Source organism: Melospiza melodia, chromosome 14 (genome assembly GCF_035770615.1).
Source record: "Melospiza melodia melodia isolate bMelMel2 chromosome 14, bMelMel2.pri, whole genome shotgun sequence".
NCBI lineage: Eukaryota > Metazoa > Chordata > Aves > Passeriformes > Passerellidae > Melospiza > Melospiza melodia.
Genome location: NC_086207.1, coordinates 15,570,605 through 15,587,076, shown reverse-complemented (window position 1 = coordinate 15,587,076; position 16,472 = coordinate 15,570,605).

The window sequence follows — 16,472 nt, the reverse complement described above, 5'->3', positions numbered from 1 at the left end:
CTCATTCCAGTGGCTGGCAGTTATTTAAATATTGTTTTACCCCTTCTGCAGTCAAAGCAAAGCCCTGGGCTTTGCCATTCAAATCCTAGCCTGACCCACAGCACAAGGACATCTCTGCTGGGTGTTTCCCTGGCTGCTGGGATCTGGGTGTTGCACCAGGAGGTACAGACCCAACAGGTGCTGTTCTCCTCCTTGGATAGCCAGGAAACTGAGAAATAGAGAGAAGTTGAAATGATTTGGCTCTTTTGTGTGCAAGAGTTCATAATTCTGTGCCCCAAACTTTTGAAGGCACTGGGCATCCTACACCAAAGCTTTCCTTCCCACTTTTGCAGCCACATTGACTCTGGTGCCACGCACAGCAGCCTGGACTCCAACGTGGGGGTACCAGAGGTGGTGGAACCAGGCAGGAACCCTTTCAAGAGCCAGTCTGGAACGGTGGGGCTGAGCTGCCTGGCCAGCTGTCCCACACAGAGCTCAGGTTTGCTCCTGTGACCCACAGCAGAGGGTGAGAGGGTCAGCACACAGCCACTGCCTGTCCAGCCAGTCCTGGGCCCCAGCCATCATCACACCATGAGTGACCAAGCACCCAGGAGGGTACAGCACATCTCTGTGTCCCAGAGCTGCACTGTGCACCTAAGCAAAGGGGCTGGAGCAGGGACAGCTCCATGCCTGACTCTACTTGACCCCTAGGCTTGACTGAATGATCCTCCTTTAACCCTGGGATGTGCTGTGTGGGCCTGTTGTGCTCCTGATTCTTCCTCCACTGCACATGTGTCTGCTCCCATCCCTGCTTCCTTTGCAGGGAAGTTTCAGTGCTGAACAGGTTTTCCTGCCTTTTCTCCACAAGCTATGACCTGGGGAGGCTCCATCATGCCCAGATGCTCCCCCAGCAGCAGCACCCAGGGTGCATGGAGGGGACCTGGGGAGCGTCTTTCCCCCATTTGTGCTCTGCCTCAAGCCAGGCCCTCTGCCTGTGACTCCCACTCAGCCTCACCAGCTTTGTGTTTGCTTTCCCAAATATTTTGCTGGTGCAAAGGAAACAGCCTGCTGAGCTGTGAGCTGAGCCACCTCCACCTCCGAGCTGAAGCCCATGAAGTGAGAGTGACGAGAACTTGGAAGCAGAGCGCTGCCAAAGCCTAGAGCAACACGCGCCAGTGCTCCTCACCCCCTTGGTGCCACCAAGTCAAGGTGGGGACAGTCCCCAGCATGCTGGCATTGCCACTGCACCCACCACAGGCTCCTGATAGCACCCTGTCAGCAGCTGACCAGCGAGTCAGAGGTAAAAGAGCTTCAGCAAAGTGCAGTGCCAGCACCCAGCCGTGGCCAGGCCTGTACAAGCACGGCCCGTGGGACACAGGCAGGGGGATTAAGAGATCTGTGTCAGCAGTGGGCTGTGTACACAAACACAGCAGCTAAAAGGGCTCATGTTCATGCTTTGTCCCCAGGGAGGTCACCGGGGATGGGAAAGGGTCGTGGAGGGCTGGACATGCAGTGTCTGTGTCAGTCCTGTCAGCCAGGGGAGGAACAGGCTGGGGATGGCAGGGTGAGATTGGCCTCAGGCAAGGGGACTGTCCCCCAGCTCCCCTCCCTGCATTATCTGGGCATGGCAGATAATGCTGCAGGGAACTCCCTGGCTCTGTGGTGGCCCTCAGGAGGGCTGGGGAACCTCACCTGGTTCTGGAGATGGGAGCAAAGGAAAGGAATTGTTCCACCAAGGGTTGTAAAAAGTCAGCTCAGAGCTGTTGATGTAGGAAAGAGCCATCAAAGTCAGCAGCTGCAGTGGCATTCACCAGAGGGTCTCTAAGTAACCCCAGGATATTGCTTGTCTGTTTTCCCAGCTCCAGGGGACAAGCAAGACTATGGGATGCTCATGGGCACATTCCTGTAAGACTTCCAGGAGGATCTTGAGTCCATAGACCATAGAAAAGCCCAGGCTTCAAGATACTGTACTTTATGACGTTATATATTTGCCCTCGCCTCTTCTGCCCCTGCACTTCCCAATGAGCAGCTGAACAAGCAACAAGGAGAAAAGAGACCCACCCCAGGGACCTGAAACATCCTCTGTCTCCAATGCTGTCAGGGGAAACCAACGTGGGATGAGAAGCTCAATTGCAAATCTGTGGCCATGTTCTGCATCAATGCATTCATTTTTACAATTATATCAAGCAATATTAATCACATCCAATGTTTGAAGACATCCTGGGGATGTCAGGTGATGGAGATTGATGGAGAAGTGACAATGACTGACCATGTTGGGTGAAAGAATCTCAGGCCAGAAGTGCAGAATTAGCAGGTGGATTTTGTTATATTTTGGCTGCCCAATTTGGCAGTGATACAAGAGCTTTGCCTTGTCTGGTGAGAGGAACAGTGCTGACCTGTAAGGGAGTCTGTCCTCCTGCCAGGCTCGTTGTTAGACTTTGAAGTTCAATCATGAGCAAAATAAATGCAAAGTGAAGCCATGTGCAGTCAGAGCCAGCATTTCTCGCCTGTGTTTCAGTCTGTTCAATTTTCATGCTTTTCAGCTAACACTGTTTGTTCCTAAACACGTTTTCATCTCACAGCAAGCAAGGCCAGGACTTCAGAGTGGAAACAACAGGAGCCAGAGAGGAGTTTATCCTCTTCAGAGAGACACATCTTTCAGGTCCTCTCCATCCTCAGAAAAAGAACAAGGAGAAAAGCACATATTGCCCCTCTCCACTCCAGCAAGTTACTTAAGCTCCTGTTCTCACAGTGAAGTCTTGCCTTTGTTTCAGTAGAACCAGCACAAGGTCAGCACAAAACCACCCCAAGATGGTCTTTCCTGCTCTCCAGAAATCTTTACAGCAATTTATATCCTAAAGCAAGATCACCCTGTAAGTCTGCCCAGCAGTACTCTTGAAAAGGGATTTTTTTTGAGCTTGCTTCCAGCCTTATCTTATTATTTTGCAATTCCTCTCCTAAAGATGCAAAACCAAGGCTCGTGCCAAACCAAAACATCCCTGCAGTTTATCTGGGCAGGGAGGAGCCTGTGATGGTGGCCCAGAGCCTGGAGCAGGACAGCAGCTGGAGCCTGGAGAGCAGCCAGGGATGGTTGATGCTGGTGGGCCAGGAGACTCCCCACGACAGCAGGACACAAAAACCACACTGGTGGCTGCTTTGGACTTTTTCTCCTGCCTAGTGAGACAAGGACACCAGAGGGTGGAAACCCAGGGCACTGTCTGTACACACACATCTCTGCCTCCCTGCCCCTCCAAACCCATCCCTGTTCCTCCTCCCAGCAGCTCCTGGGGTGGTTTTTCCCTCCAGCAGGCAGGAGCCATCCTGCTCCGTGTGGCACTGCAGTCCCTGTGCCAGCCCTGGCTGTCTCTGCAGCTGTACTGTCTTAGCTGTTAATTTAATAATGAACTTTAGCAAGCCTCATTAAGGCACCTCCTGCCTTTCTGCACATGTCCAGGCCGTGTTACAGCCACGATAATCCCAGCCAGGGCTGGGGCACGGAGCTGCTGCTGCTGCTGGGCATGATGTCTGTCTGTCCTCAAACACTGCCCTGTCCTCCCAGGGCTCTCCAGCCTCCCTCCCCACGCTCTCTGAAGACCAAACACTTCCATCTTGTCCCCTTTCCAACAGGGGCCAGTGACAGATGCAGTGCAATTGCTCTTTGGGAAGGCACCATCTTTGCGCAGGGGAGTGGAAGAGGATTCCATGGGGCTTCCCCAGATTTGGGATGTTTTGCCTACTGAAGCTGCTCTCCCTGCCACCCCTGAAGTGTCCTGCTCAGTTGTGTTGTAGCCTGTCACAGACATCTTTTATGAAAAATCTTTTCTTTAAAAGTTTTCCTCCTGAGAAGCTGGGAAGCCTCAGGAACAAAATGTGAACAATGGTTATCTGCTGCTGTGGAATGCAACAGGTGCATCTGTGATTGGTCTCATGTGGTTGTTTCTAATTAATGGCCAATCACAGTCAGCTAGCTCAGACTCTGGCCGAGACGCAAGCTTTTGTTATGTTTTTTTCTTAGCTAGCTTTCTGATGAAATCTTTTTTTCTATTCTTTTAGTATAGTTTTAATGTAATATATTTCATAAAATAATAAATCAATCCTTCTGAAACATGGAGTCAGATCCTCCTCTCTTCCCTCATCCTCGGACCCCTGTGAACACTGCCACAGTAGCCCAAACACCAGGAAAACCCCCTGGAAATTGCAGTGTGCATTTTTCTAATGCACACACTTACATTTAAACCTTTTCTAACACACTGCAGAACCATTTTTGTCCCATCCTGAAGGTCTGCTGGCTGCTGGAGGGCAATCCTGTCCATTCATCCCACTTCCATGGGACAGGACAGGGTTTGGAGGCAGCTCCTGGGCTGCACCTGTCCCAGGAGCAGCTGCTGCTGTTTGGGGGTGGCAGTGCCAGCTCCAGAGCAATCAGGATCCGTCCTTCCCTGGAAGAACCAGTTCCCCAGGCAGCAGCAAGGGGCACTTTCCCTTGGGCAGGGGCCAGGGAGCCTGTCCTGCTCAGCAGGGCTCTGCAGATAGGCAGGCTGCAAGGCGTGCAGCTCACATGAGGAGGGGAGATAGCACAGCCGGGCTCTGGGCTCTCAGAGAGGCCACAGGGATGGAGTGAGCCAGCAGGGCTTTGCCCATGATAAAAGCTTCAGCAGCCCTGTGTGTAATCAGGAGAGGGCAGCCCCAGCCCTTAACTGCACCTCTGCAGGGCCAGGCTGGGTGGGGTGACACAGGATGGCAGTGCTGGAGATAACTCAGTGCCCCAGGAGACAGAGCTGGCAGGGCAGAGAGGGGGGCATTTCCCACCACGGCAGGTGAAATAAACAGGGTTTTGTTCATAACAGCAGGGGCTGGGGCAGCTGTGCTGGGCTGCCCTGCAGGGTCAGGCCTCTGGGAACTGGCAGTGCCATTCTCGTGCCCTCTCCTCAGCCTGGGCCTCTGCAGTGCAGCTCTCCCATCCCTCCTTCCAGGGAGAGGAGATCCAGGGAGATATTTGGGGTTGGATCAGCACCAAAGGTTGCAGATCCTCCACCATCAGCGTCCCCAGCTGGTCCCAGACACCTGCTGTCCTGCTCAGAAGCACTCACAGGCTCAGAGACTCTCTTCTTGCTTGCAGCAGGTTTCATGTTCCCCTGTGGCCAGACTTGGGCTTCCTAAAATCATATGGCTCTAAATCAGGACCTGGTTCCAGCTTTGCAGCTCACACCCTGTCTCTGAGGGCAGCTTGACCCCATTCCTGTGCCCACCCTCCTGGCAGGAGCTGCTCCACCACTCAGGGCTCTGTGCTCTCAAAGCAGACTATTTTTTTTTCTCTCCATGTTTTTAATTTATTTCCTTTTTTTTTTTTTTTTTGACCAAGCAGGGTGTTAGAGGAGCATGGCAGTCTGGGGAGGATGCTCCCAGCTCCCTGCCAGGGGTTACATTTTTTTTCCCCACTATTTCTCTGAGGATGGCACAGCCCCAAGCCTCCATCCAGCTGATGGTGCAGCTCTGGGCACTCGCCAACCCTGCCCTGTGACTCAACAAAACCACCTGGGCCTGTAAACAGGCACCCCAGAGCACCCCAAGAAGGAAGGGGGATGTCCTTGGCCCCCTCCCAGCCCTGCCCTGGGGCCAGGTGCCAGGGGAGAGCTGTGGTTGGTGCCTTGGCCAGCCCTGCTGTGCCGTGAGCTCTGGCAGAGCTCCCAGCAGATGGTAGGTGCCATGGAAAACCCACTGAAAACCTGTTTGTGGCTCCCACAGCCTTGTGCTGTGCTTTTTTCCCTGTTGTTTTCCTAGAGAGTGTTTGGAGGTGAGAGGAGCTTGCTCCTCTCCCTCCTCCCTGGGGCTCTCTGTTGGGAGGCATTAGAAAATCCGTGCAGTGGGAATGGTTTATCCTTTCTGGAGGGATGAGACCCCGGCATGGTGCAGGCAGAGAGGTGTTTGAAATGTCGCTGTGCCCAGCAGGGCCCTGCAGAGGTCGGGGTGGGAGCTTTGGGGTGGTTGATGATGGGGAGCATCACAGATCCTGCTTGGATTTGCCTGCTGGGAGAGGAGCCAGGGCACCACAAGGTTCGGAGAGAAGTTCAGAAAAGAAGGAATTTGGAGGGAAATGGTGATGCTGGCTCGTTCCAGGATGAACCTGGGATCGGGGATGCCCAGGGATGAAGGGAGCCCCGAGATCGGGGATGTCCGGGGATGAAGGGATGTCCGGGGATGAGGGTTTTAATGAGGGTTTTTACAGATTTTAATCTTTCTTAATGGACGCTCCTCTGTCGGGTTAACAAAATATTTAATATTCTGCTTATTTGATTTGTTGTATATTGGTGATTTGTTAATAATGTACGGATGTAAGCTTGTGTCGTAGACGGACGACCCTGGTTACTCATCCTAGCATTAATTCTCCTATTTAAATATAGGTTAGCCTGTTAATGGGGAGGGAGCCATAAAGTTCTTATATTTTTGTAGTGTAGAGCTTTAACGCACTCTTAGTTGATGGCTGCTTGAGGGCCCACAATGTAATTGGGCAATCAGTATTTATCCGCTCGTAGAGATTGTATTCATCGGGGATGTCGGGGGATGAGGGGAGCCCCGGGATCGGGGATGTCTCCCCGGGGAGCCCCGGCATCGGGGATGTCTCCCCCGGGGATGAGGGAGCCCCGGCATCGGGGATGTCCAGGGATGAGGGAGCCCCGGCATCGGGGATGTCTCCCCGGGGAGCCCCGGCATCGGGGATGTCTCCCCGGGGAGCCCCGGCATCGGGGATGCCCCGGGATGAGGGATATCGGGGTGTGAAGGATCCCCGGGACGGGAGCGCAGCCCCGCTCGGCTCTGCTGCCATCTGCCGCCCGCAGCCCGGCCCGGGGGAGCCCCGAGCTCCGCTCTGCCCGTCCCTTCCTCCCAAACCCCCGGCAAACAGCCCTTGCCTCCTTCCAAAGGGAAACATTTGTCCTGCGGGAACAAAGGGTTTGCTTGGAAAGGAGCTGCCCGGGGCAGGAAGGCAGAAAGGCTCCTCCTGCCTGGTCTCATCCCAGAAATACATCCCAGGAACACGCTGGGTGTTTGTTTCCAGGTGTCCTCAGCAGAGCAGCGGTTGATCCGCCCTGGCTCCGGCTGGGGCATCCCCCAGATAAGATCGGAACTCGCAGAGCCGGTGCCAGGGCGAGCCGGAGCCCGTGTGTGCAGAGACACTCAAATACCGCCGGTGCAATGAATTTATATAAAATCCCATTCCCCGAGGGTTCCCGAGAGAGGTGATTTTTTGTTTCCGTGTCCTCTGCTCTCGGAGCCAGTGAGAGCCAATTCCTTCCCATCATTTCTCCAAATTTCATGTCCACACACAGCACAGCTGCGCCCTGGAGGGCTGGGTTGGTAGAAACCGGAGGTGCAAAAGCCCAGGGGTTCCGAGATAGTCCAAGGCAACAGTTCCTAACCCCGCTGCTCCCTTGCAATCCTCGGGGCTGGGAGAGCCAATTCCCCCCAATCCTCTGGGGGGATGCGCTGTCAGGGCTGTGTTACCCCACTGCACCCTTCATCCAGAGCCCTGTCCCTGAGCCCCTTTGGGCCCCGCCGAGTCCCGGGAGCACCGAACCCCTCCTGTCCCCGGGCCAGCAGCCGGACCCGCGGCTCCTGCGGCGGGGTCGGAGCTCTGCAGTCGGTGCGCCGAGTGTCCAGGCGGTGGCACATGAGGACTGCGGCTCCTCCGCTCGGGGATGGCCCATCCCGCCCTCCTGGGTCCCGCCCTGGGGATGCTGCTGCCCCGGTGACGGCCGCGGTGAGCACGGGCATCCTGCGTTGATCCTTTCGGTTTTTCCCTCTGTGGGAAGCTGCAGACAGGCTGGGATAACCCTCCTGGCCATCAGTTCCCATCACCAGACCCTGGCACCGCCCAGCGCTGCTGTGCAGAGCTCTCCCCGCGGATCCTGCCTCCCCACCACCCCCCGAGCGGGGATGCAGTTGCTGCCAGCCTACCCGTGCCCGCTGTGCCAGGGAGCTGTCCCCATCCTGCCCAGCACAGCACTCTGCTCCCTGCCATGGCCAGCAAGGACGAGCTGGCAGGATCGTGTTCCAGGCGAGGCAGGGCATTCACCAGGTCGCCAGGAGTACGGCCAGCCCTGAGCAGCTGCCTGAAAACACGCCCAGGTGGCAGTGCCAGGGTGGCAGCACACATCCTCCTGTATGTGCTGGGCTGGGTACTCCCCTCCTGCCTGCCCTGAGGGTTCGTGGGGGCTTCCTGACAAACTGAAGGTTTAGGACAGGAACGTGGATCACAACTGTTCAACCTGGAGCATCCATATCTGGCTGCCTCCCACAGGTAATTTCCTTTTCTAATGAAACTGTTACAGCTGCAGAAAGAGGATCTTTCCCCTTAAAAAACTCTTGATCTTTCCTCCTAATATCAAACCACTCTGCTTGCTCAGGGACCACTCACCAGGCAGAAGGATGTTACAGCTGCTCTTGGATATTAGCTGTGCTCTCTAGCTGAAACATTCCTCCAGCTCCCAGGGCGACAATCTCTCTTCTCTGAAGTCCTGATGGTGATCCATCATCTGGGGAAAGTGTGTGGCACGGAGCCATGTGTGGAGGTTGGCACTGCCCAGGTGGAACAATCTCACTGCTGTCAGCCTGCACTGGGTGTGATCCAGCACCTGGCACTGGAGGGGAAGGGCAGGACATGCAGAAAGGAATGGGAACAGCGCAGGTAGGGAGTTTATGACATCAGGTTGGATTGTGGAGTTTGAGCCAGCTGCTGCCTCTGGTGGTAAGTGCAAAAAGCTTCCAAAGCATCATCATCGATAAGCATTAGCCCGTGGGATGGGAACTGTATGGGGGGAAGCCCTGTGATGCCAGGGACATGCTCCAGTGCCAGGGAAGCCTGTCCCCTCGCATCCCTGCACAGCAATCCTGTCCCCTCGCATCCCTGCACAGCAAGGAGTGCATCCTGTCCCTGCCCAGGCAGGATGGCCGCTGGGCAGCCAGATTGGCACAGCTGGTACCCGATTCCCGGCCTGTGCCATGACCGTGAGTGAACCATGCCATCTCTCTCTGCACACACAGCGCTGCCAACCAGCCCCACGGGCTGCGGCTGCGGGGGAGCCCAGAGAGCATCCCGGGGGAGGGTGATGGGCACGAGTGGAGCCCCAGCAGGCTGAGGGGTGCATGGAGTGTCCGGGAGGATCCGGATCTCAGGTCTCAAGGGGTCTCAGGGGCTGCCCTGATTAACGGCGGGGCTGCGCTCGCTTGAGCCGCGCGGCCGCTGCGTTTGATGTATGGAGCAGGAGGCGGCGAGGGATTTTCCTCCCCTTCTGGGGTTAATCCTTCCCTGCCTATCGCAGCCCTTTGATTGCAAAGCCCTGCAGATAAACCCCCTTAGTCACCAGCAGACTGCAGGCACCGGCCGAAGGGATGCGAGAGCTGGGGAGGTGCAGTGTTTGCAAGCTCCTGTGGAGTGCGTGTGCTCCTTTCAGCCTGCGAGAGGGGAGGGAAAGCGCTTTCCTTTGGATTAATCTTGATTAATTCTGCTGATTTAACCAGAGATCTAAAGTAACATGAAAAGAGCCACGAAACCCCGAACGAGCAGCGCTCCCCACCCTCTCTGTTTGAAGGAAACATTTCCGAAGTGGGAGTGCTCCAACAAATCAGGAACACACCCGCGAACATGCGGTTTGGGATAGGCAATGGCCACAGCACTCTGCCCTAGCCCCAGCCAGCTTTCATCATGCACAGGCAGCCATAAAAGCCAGCCTAGAACAAGCAGGGTTGTTTTTGCAGGAGTGGTCGAGTTTTGGATTTTAATAAGCCTCAGCTTCCACATAATTTTCCTCTTTAAAATGCTAAAAGGCATCAGCCCAAAACAAGGCTTTGAGAAAAGCTTGAAAATTCCTGTAAAATAGCTTGTGAGTGTCTGAATGCCGCCGAGCTTTGCTCTCCTGGGCTTAGAAATGCCACCTCCAGAGAGGGAGGGAGGGCTTGGGGAGATCCCACTGGGCTCTGTCCCACTGCAGAGCAGGAGAAGCTGAGGGGACATGAGTGGCCCAGGCTGTGCTGTGACAGAGGGATGGATGGTCTGGGTCAAAGGAGACACAGCTGCTGGAATGGGGACAGCCAGGCATGCAGGACAAGGATGTCCCTGGTGCATGATACCATGGTGTCTACGGTGTGTCCCCTGCCTGACCTCCAAGCTCAGGGAATTGAAGCCCTTCTGAGCCCCACACCTGCACCTGACTGCCCTGCACAGCCTTGTCCAGCTCGGTTTTAAAGCACCCATGACATAACCTGGCCCAGCCTTGGCTGTCCTATGGTGACTGAATCATTTGTCTTAATATCTGACCTCTGAGCTCTCTCATTGCCAATTAAGTTGATTGCATTTTGTCCCAACTTCAGCAGACCCTGAGATCAATTGATCACTGTTGTCTCAGGGGTCCTGGGAGATTTTATCATGTCCCTCTCCATTTCCAGCTTTCTAGAGGAAACAAAGCCTGTCTCTTTGGACATGTTGGGCTATCCACTTTGTCATTCCTGCTGCTGCACTGACTCCCCTGAGTATCTGCATCCCTCCCTGAGCTGGAACCCAGAGCTCTTGGGGCTTCACTTTGATCTGTGTTCACAGCAGGGACCCCAATGCCCTGAGCACCACCCCAGCCACTTGCTTTGCCCACATGCACGAGTGCACACGTGAGCTGAAGCCAAATGAGGCTCCTCAGCCCTTCAAACTGAGGGGCTGAGGTTGAAGTTGAGCCAGGATGTTCCCTTGCATTACATCTGGAACTGGAGGGACCAAGATGCCCACATGCTCTAGGCTGAGGGGGCCTCAGACCCTCACCACATCTGCATGAACATCTGCACACCCAGAACCACGTGCTGCCTGTCTAGCTTTTCAGCCAGGGATTCTCCAACCCAGAACTGGAGTGAGCCATCCCAGCCTGAAGGATGCTGTGATTCTTGACTTTAGTGTTCCCAGTGAACAACACCCCAGATTCCTCTCATTTGAGGTCAGCAGCTTTCCAGCTGCCTAGATTTTAATGCTGAAAACATAACATTTTTCACCCACCCCCCTGCCAATCATCCTCCCCTTCCCCCTGCTGTAGGATTTTAAGAAAGATCCACCGGACAAACAGCTCTGAGCAATTAGAAAAGTGCTTTCTGCCAGCTGCTAGACTGCTTGTCACCAATCTGATGGGTAGACTAAACAGCAAGGACCTGGGCTGATCCCCCTGTGCTGCTCCAGCCTGGAAATGGGGGCAGCTGGGAGAGAGCAATGGTTTGCATCAAAACTGGCAGCGGCGTCCTAGAGGAGAAGGCCAAGGGAATCCTGGGGCTGCCTAATGGAGCTGGGTGGGAGGAGGTGGAGAGAGGGCTGAAGGGACTCTGGAGGATGGAGCCCAGGCTGTGGAAAGTGGGGAGCCCCTGGATTGGGGTCACTTTCCTCCCTTGTGGCAGTCCAGCTTTGCATCACCCCTGTTCTGTGTCCAAGCCCAGCATGCCAAGCCTGGAGCTTCAAAGGTGATTCTTTTTTTCCCCTTCTCAGTTGCCCAAACTCTCCTCTTCCTCTTGCTCCACAGACAGACGACACAGACAATTCCCCTCAGGGGCTGAGGAGCTCATGTGGAGGAGCTGGCACCATTATCTGGGAGTCATTCCCTTATCAGGCAGCTGGTTTTGGCCCCGGGGAGTCAGCACCTCTCGGGTGAGGAAGGCTGAGCCAGCAGCTGCCCGTGCTGGGCAACCAGGAGGGGTTATCAGCCTGGCCACCCCCTCACCTGGCCAAGCCCCACCAGATAGCAGCTCTCAGACACCCCTGGGGTGATGGGGTGGAAATGGGACATTGCATCTGGGAAATGCCTGCTGCTTCCTTAAAATAGGGAAAGGGAAAAGCATCACTTGGGCTCGGGTCCCTCTTGCCAGCAGTTTGCAGCAATGTGTGATTGTGCCACAGCAAATGCAGTGGTGCTGGAGAGAGCTGTGGCTTTTATTGCTCTTATCTCCCAGCTCCTGGAAGATCCCTGTGCTGTGTGTGGGTCTGGGCAGGGACATGGTGCACACGCCACAGGGAGAGCAGCTCCCCCCTAAATCACAGCTCGCCATGATTTACACACAGGCTCACAGCTTAGGTAACTGCAGTAAACAGAATAAACAGACCTCCCTCTGGATTTATGGACTGGCAAAAGGACCTTTAACCACAAAAGAAATGTGCTTTGCAGCCCTCTTCTATCACCAGATCCCAACCAAAGGCTTAAATGCTTATGTCAAGCCCACAGAGCTCAGGATTTGGGCTGGGTTCAAGCTATTCCTGCATCTTCCCTGCTGCCCGGATAAGTCATCTCACAGTTCACCTCCCGTTCAGCTCCCAGCTGACACACACACACAAGTGATGCCAGAGGGAGCAGGGACAGGATTGTTCTGTTTGGGGCTTAAAATAAGTCACTCTTAAATGCATAAGCAGCAAAAGGTGTGCAAGTACTCTGCAAAGGGGTTTCTTTCTTCTGGAGCTTCCCATTCCTCCCCAATAGCTACTGGTCAAGTGAGGAGCTTTGGCTGCTATCACTGAGCTAAACCTTCCCAGCACAAGAGCTGCTGTCTAAAGAGAAATTAAGGATGTTTTTTATATTTTCTTGGAGTAAAAGAGGTGTTAGATTTTGATGTGTTCTCAAATATCCCACGAGTTTCCCCCTGTAGATGTGGAAACTTGCATAATGATGCTATTACTAACATTTCAGGCCAAAACAAAGAGTGAAAAATGCCTCAGGAGTCCTTTGCTAGCAGCCTTGGGACCATTATTTTTAAAGTGGCTTCCCCATACAAAAAAAGCAGCTGGAGAAGAGGAGCCTGTCCATCCCCACACAGTGCTGCTCCTGCCTGGGGTGCTGGTCCCACCAGTGGCAGGAGCAGGTTAGGCAGTGCCAGTGGTAAGAGAAAAACCAGAAACCAGGCTGAAAAACTTTGGAAAATTTGGCATTATTAGGAAAACTTTGGAAAATTTGGCATTATTTTTGCTTTCCTGTACTCCTCAGCTGAGTCAGCCTATGCATCAGCCACACAGAGCAGCCCACATGGCTACCAAGGAGGTTCTCAGAGCCCAGAGTTACCCCTTCCCTTCATGGCCAGAGAGGGAAAAGCATCCAGGAAAGTACTGCTTTCCCCCCATCCTGCACATCTTTATTTAATTCCACTGAAAGCAAGCACACATTTTTGAAATGGAACAATTTAAATCCATGAATTGTTCTGAATCCAGGAGAACTGCCAAACTTTCTGTTTTAATACATTTTCAAATTGCCTTTTCCCCCTGACTTGGGGAGCCAAGATATGGCTCTTTAATTACAAGCACAACCTCCATTTAAGAAACCCTCATAATGAGGCTGGCGTGGAAAGGCATCCAATTTTTCCATTGTCTGACGGAGGGGCTGCAAGGAGTGGGTTTTATCCCAGGTTTGCATTTGGCAGGGCTCAGGGAGGGATGCTGTGGGGAATGGACTAGAGGCAATCTCTGTGCTCTGGGCTCTTCATTATCCTGCCTGTTAGAGGGAACCAAATCCAGGCTCTTTCCAGGGGAAGAGGATTTGGGCTGGCTGCTCTCGGCAGAGAGAAGGGGCATTGAATCCTCCCTGGCACAGGCTGGGAGAAAGGGAACAGAGAAGAAATACAAAAGGTAGGGAGGTTTGGGTCAAAGGTAGGCCAAGAAAACTTGTGGTACGGGAGAGAGGCAAGAACACCATTGCAAAAACCACACAACATGGGTCTTGTGGTAGCTGCACAAAAATGTTTCCCTTGGCTTGCTTTGGGTGAGGAACAAGAGCTGGCCCTTGGAAAGAGTAGTTCCAGGTGTGTCTGCAGCAGCTCAGCTCTGAAAACCACTGCAAAACCTCCCTGGAGGCTGGGGGGACCCAGGTGTGAAGGTATGGCATTGAATATGAAGCATCATTTCAATGCTGGGATGCCCTAAACCCAGGGTAAAGACCCTCAGTGCTGGAGCCCACCCTCCCAAAGGGATCAGAGCCCACCCAGACCTGCTGCCAACCCAGGAAGCCAAATATCAGCAAAAGCATCTCCCTGGCACAGCAGTGAGGACCATCTGCTTGCAGATCTCCCCATGCCAACAGATGTGGTGCCACCCTGGCACCATGGTGGCAGTGCCCCCTTCACCTGCCACAGCCACCCACCGCCCTCATCCCATGGAGAGGACCTGGGAGGTGATGGAGCAGGGTGGGAGCATCTCCCCACTGCCCCTGGAGCAGGCTGTGGATCTGGATGGGCCCTGCAGGACCCTGCCCGATGTGGGGGTGCACACATGGGGTACCAGCACCCACTCCCAGGGCTGTGGAGAGCTCAGCATCCCCCGGACCCGCATTCCTGCAGGCTCAGGGAGCGCTGGGCCGGCTCTGGCTCCCAGCCGGCCGTGGTGGAGCCATCCTCATCCCCATCCATCATCCTTATCGGGCGGCGCTGGCAGCCCGGCGGGCCCTGGCAGCGGGGCCGCACGGCCGGAGCCACGGCGCGCAGACAGGCGGGAGCATCGCGGCGATAAGCGCTCGCAAACAACAACAACAACTGCCCTGCCCGGCACTTCAAAGCGCACAGATGACATTTCTGCGGTCCCCGACCCTGCGTGGGCGCTGCGAGCGGGGACACGGGCGGGGGGACCGCGCTTTGCCTGCGCGGAGCTCGGAGATGATCTAAAATGGGATGGAAAGGGGATGGGGGCGAGGAGCGGGGTACCCTGCACTGCCACGGGCACAAAAAGGGAAAAGCGGCAGCTCAGCCCCAGACAGGGCGCTGCTCCGTGTCCTCTCTGTGCCTGCAGGCTCCCAAACCTTCCCATAGAAATGTGCTCCAAGGGATTTGCCAGCAAGGATGAGAGACAATTGCTGTTCACAGGGATAAAGTAGCTTTGGGGACAGGCTTTTGTGATGGCAGGAGGGAGATTTAGGGCTTTTTCCCGAGGAAAGTAAGGGCTCCCAAACCTTCCCATAGAAATGTGCTCCAAGGGATTTGCCAGCACTGATGAGGGACAATTGCTGTTCATAGGCAACATCTCACAGGCAAAAAGTAGCTTTGGGGACAGGCTTTTGGGATGTCAGGAGGGAAATGTAGGGCTGTTCCCGGGGAAAGTAAGACACAACCACACTCCACCTGTACTTGAGCGGCTCCATGAGCGTTACATGACATCCCGCCGGCATTAGCCGGGGTTTTATTCCTCCCTGCTCGCACTAACGGGGATTTTATTCCTCCCACGGTCCCGATGAAATCCGTGAGACCTCTTGTGGCCCCAGCCGAAACTCCAGGCGCATCGCATCCATCAGGGACCGCGCCGAGCATCCCGCGGTGCTGCCCCAGCCCTCCCGCGCTGCCACCGCACCTTGGGCACGTCTGCATACACATATGTTCATACACTTATCAAATTCCAACTGTACATATAGGTATCTCAATTCACAAGTGTCATTGTGCTATTAAAACAAAATGACACACAGTTTAGCTAGCTGGTAACTGCCTGTTGTCATAGGATTAACTTTCATTTATCTTTGTATCCCAAGTCATGGTAAAAAATAAATGATCTTTAAGTTTTTAAAAAGTCTCTTAAATTTATATAACCATTATTTATCAAGGATTCTTTTATTTGGCAACAAAATGACAACAAAAGGATCATGGATACAATCAACCTCCATGGACCAGGATCATGGATGTCACCAACCGCCATGGACTGGGATCATGGATATGATCAACCATCATGAACTGGGATCATGGATACAACCAACCACCATGGACCAGGATCATGGATACAACCAACCACCATGAACTGGGATTGTGCTTGTCACCAACCACCATGAACTGGGATTGTGGATGTCACCAAACACCATGAACTAGGATCATGGGCATGACCAACCACCATGGACCAGGATCATGGATGTGATCAACCACCATGAACTGGGATCATGGATACAACTAACCACCATGGACTGGGATCATGGATATAACCAATGAACTGGATATAACTGGATATAACATAGATGTAACATGGAGCCAGGATCATGGGCATGACCAACCACCATGAACCAGGGTAATCAACACAACCAACCACCATGAGCTGGGATCGTGAAATATGACCATGAACAACAACCATGACCAACCACAATGTCCAACACCACCCAGCAAAGCTCAGTCCCTTACCTTTGATAGCAGCTGTAGTGATGTCACAGGTACCTCTCACAGCTGATTGGCTGTCAGGTGTTGGAGGCGTGGTCTCCCTGCTCAACCACCCCTTAAAGGGACAAAGCCCCCAGCCCAGGAGGGATGGTGCAGTCTCTGCTGGGGATGGCCTGGCAGCATCCTGCTCCTTCCGTGCCAGGAGAGCCTGCCTGCACATATACATACTTACATACATTATGATATCTTGTTTTAATTACATTAGAGCAAATGACTGCTTCCCCTATGGTTTATATCAGTGCTTTAGGTTTGTAATTTATCTTGGCACAGTCTAGACTGGAGCCACTTTGAAGCTGTTTCAAACAGGATGAGAA